Source organism: Pteropus medius, unplaced genomic scaffold, assembly GCF_902729225.1.
Source record: "Pteropus medius unplaced genomic scaffold, Ma_sr-lr_union100, whole genome shotgun sequence".
NCBI lineage: Eukaryota > Metazoa > Chordata > Mammalia > Chiroptera > Pteropodidae > Pteropus > Pteropus medius.
Genome location: NW_024340692.1, coordinates 2,653,706 through 2,657,652, shown reverse-complemented (window position 1 = coordinate 2,657,652; position 3,947 = coordinate 2,653,706). Strand labels below are relative to the sequence as shown.

General features: G+C 40.2%; 1 non-coding gene across 1 annotated transcript; it reads left to right on the top strand.

Moving 5' to 3' along the window:
* The first annotated feature begins 2,745 nt into the window (after positions 1 to 2,745).
* Positions 2,746 to 2,864, top strand: LOC120592989 (5S ribosomal RNA). Its single transcript, XR_005650284.1, has one exon. It is a non-coding gene; the product is annotated as a 5S ribosomal RNA (ribosomal RNA).
* The last annotated feature ends 1,083 nt before the right edge of the window (positions 2,865 to 3,947 follow it).

Here is a 3,947-nt window from a genome sequence, read left to right as displayed (position 1 = left end):
TGGCACAGGAACGGGGCTTGGGCTCCAACATTTGAGCTGCCGAAGCCCAGCAAAGTCCTGCAGCCAAAACCGCAGAGTCCTAACAGCTTGCTTTACAAAACCCGAATTTAACAAGTGTCAGTCTAGGCTCCATTTGATGGACTGCCCTGCACACTGGTGGTTTCACGTAAGGGCCTCAGGACAAGTTCGGTTGGGTGGGATAAAAAGATATGTGTGAGTGTGTTTTCTCTTGTCGTCCCAATTCTCTGTCACCAAAACTCTGGTCCTCTGTAGTTTAGTAGAAGAGCATGGCTGAGAGGCAGGATCAAATAAAAAGTATAAAATATCTTTAAAAGGTTTTTGTGTGCTGAGGCCACAGACTGATTTTTAAATGCATTAAAGTAATTAGGTGTTGGGGTTGTGCTAATGAGAAGTTGGTGGTCATCTGTCTGCTCACTGGTACTTCATCATCTACACAACTCTCAGTAGAGAATTACATACGAGAGGATGCTAATTAGAGCTTGTCAGGGTTGGCATTGAGATTGTGCGGCCAATAACTGAAAAAACGTTCTCACAGAAATTGTTTGTAGGAGCAAGAATGTGTGTGCTTCTTTCTGCATGTGTGAGTGTTCTAAAACTACAACATGCTCTTAGTTATTCAGAATCTGGCTGTCACTTTTGTGAGCTTCCTAAGAGTCTTTCACTTTCCTATCTTTTTGTGTCTTATAACCATCTTACTTCTCTCTTTCACATTAAGAATGAATAAGAGAAAAACCACAATCAAATCAGATTCTTGAGTCTAATTTAGTAATGACCGTCTCACCAAGAACGTAGTTCTCAAATGGCATTTAGCCTTCCACCATCTCCCTGGAGGTCGAGCCTGTGCTGACAGGATGGAAAAGAATAAGTCAGGAATCCTTTCTTATCTGCATCATCCCTCACTTGTATCGACCAGGTTACTTCAGGTTGGTTTTGGAATTTTCCTTGATGTCATTTAAGTTGGTGGCACTTAGAGTCTTGGTTGTTCTCAAAATCTTAAGGCTACGTTTGATCCATTACCAAAAGTCAGGGTTTTCTGTGGTAAAACAAACAAACAAACAAACAAAACACCCTCAAAATCTAAATCGCTTAACACAATAAACACGTGGTTCTCACTCACAGTTCTACAAGTCAGCTCTAGCTCTGCAGGTTTGATTGGCTCAGCTGAAATTGCCTGCAGGCTAAAGGTTGGGTTTATGTCTGCTCCATCTATCTTCTCATTCTGTGACCCAGGCTGAAGGGGCAGCCACCATCTGCAGCATGTTGTCCTAACTGAGAGCAGAAGATTATCAGGAGTGTGAGAAAACACCATTCCTTGTTGTTTCTGCTCTGACCTGGCTCCCTGATACTTCCATTCATAGTCCATTGGTCAAAGCAATTAATTCACAAGGCCATGGCCAAGGTCAGTGGTATGGAGATATATGCTCTGCCTACTAGAAACTGTGGGCAAGTCACATGAAAACAACTATTATCCTCTTACAGGGAGAAAACGAAAAGTTAAAAACAATAATCCTGTCCTACCACAGCAACCATATAATGGCCTAAAAAAAAAAAGATTCACCGTAATCATACCTAGTTTTACTAGTTGTCCTCACTTTGTGGGTAATATGGTAACAGTAGAGTCCCTATCTCAATCATGGACTCCTTTAACTTAATTTTCCTAGAGAAAACTAGAAAGAGTTCTACTACTTCACACCCCCAATCTCTCCATCAGATCATGTGTGCACATTGGAGGACATATTAATTAGATGACAGAAGATTTATTGTCTCCCTTCTCATTAGAGTGTATGGTGGAAAAAGCTCAGGATCTGTTTCCATACAGACATGAGTCTCAATCTAACTCAGGAACTAAATAGCTGAGAGTAATCTTGGGCAATTTATTAAGCTTCCTCCGTCTCTTTTTCTCTAGTGTGGGGGACACGGTACCTTCTTCTCTAAATTGCTCTGTAGATTAAATGAGATGACATGTAAATTATGTACTATGTTTCTCATAAAGATTCATTTCCTTTCCCTTCTCTTAAATCTCGTCCATCATCCAAGGTAAATTTCAAATCCCAATGCCTTCCCTAAACTACCTTTAACTTCCTCTTGAACTAAATATACTCCTTTTCCTTTGAATTTCTATATTTCTTAGGAGAGAGATCCATAAACTGCTCTTGAATTCATGAATGAATTTCAGGAAATTCATGGGCCATCTCCCTTCCCTTTGGAATCAATGTGAAATTTTGTGTGTATGAACCATGCATATTTATGGGGAGGGGAAAGACTACAGAGCCTTCGCCTGAACTTTACAGTCCTGCTGGACACAGAAGTTCTGAACCATTGATGCTAGATGAACTGGGTAACTGGACCCTCATGATATACCACCTTATATGCTGGGTATAGCTTCATGCTATTAGCTCTCTTTCCCCATCTTAATTATGCACTTCATGAGGTGAATAGACATATCTTCCATGGCTTATGTATCTTCTATAACTTGTGGCACAGGTTGAACACTTGGTGAGAATTCAAGAAATATTTGTTGATTAATTACCCAGGTAAGGGTTTAAAGAATACCACCACAACCAGAAAGTTCGAGCATGTAGAGAAAAGTTCAAGCATGTAGAGAAAAAAAATCATTAAAAACAAAAACTATTTTTGAATAGTTTTATGAATCCGAAAGTTCGAGCATGTAGAGAAAAGTTCAAGCATGTAGAGAAAAAAAATCATTAAAAACAAAAACAAATTGTCTACGGCCATGCCACCTTGAACAAGCCCGATCCCGTCTGATCTCGGAAGCTAAGCAGGGTCGGACCTGGTTAGTACTTGGATGGGAGACCACCTAGGAAGACCAAGTGCTGTAGGCGTGAAAAATAAAAAATAAAAGATTGTAAGCTGACAAGGTCCTTGCAATCTGTGAGGCCAACCAAGGGTTGCCTCGCCTGAAAACAAACAAACAAAAAAACATTAAAAACTGGTGGTAGCAGAGTTAGTCTGTGTATCCATTCTGTCATGTGAAACATTGCATCAGATGTGATTAAAACTCATCTCCTAACTTCATTTCCCAAAACAGGGTTCCCCAACCCCTGGGCCATGGACTGGTACCAGTCTGTAGCCTGTTAGGTTGTGGTCTTCACAGCAGAAAATAAGCAGCAGGGGAGCAAGCCAAGCTTCATCTGTATTTGCAGTTACTCTCCAGCTCTAGCATCACTGCCTCAGCTCCACCTTAGATCATCAGGCATTAGATTCTCATTAGAAGCAATGATCCCTGGTGCCAAAAAGGTTGGGGACCACTGTCCTAAAAGAAATGTGGACTATTTCAGTGATCATGAGCTCAGCTACAGGTTAGAGCTGAGGAGAGGGGTCTGTAGGTGAAGTGATACTTTGACAGTTTGTTGGACTGTAACACAGTCCTGTCAGAGAACTCTTAGCTCTCTCTGCAAAAGGGACTCTCCTAATCTGTGGGTTAGTATTTGAGTCAAATTTAGTCTGAAAAGAAAGGAAGAAGAAATAAAGATAAATAAACTTGTTTATGGTTTTCCTTCTTTGCCTAAGAAGCAAAACAAGTAACAGGGTTGAGATCATTAACTAGAAACATAAACATCACCCAATATATTTTAGAAAGTGAATTTCTAAATGTTTTAGAACCTTTAGCTCATTGGAAGTACCAGATAAATTTGAAGGAGAAAGACTGGTCAAAAACTCTTTGTGAGAGACAAGAATGTTGTCAAAAGTCAAAGAGCTCTTGCTGGTCCTCTTTTTTTCTTACATTATGACTCCCAAGATTCAAGTCTTTGACTCTCCAAGATTTGAAAATGGCTTTAAGAGACATCATTGTCAAGTGCAGCATGGCCATAGCATTCACAAAACACATTCTCTGTATAAAAATTCTCAAGCATACCTTTTCACAAGTCAATCCTCTAACACTTTAGAGGGCCAGATTCTGTATG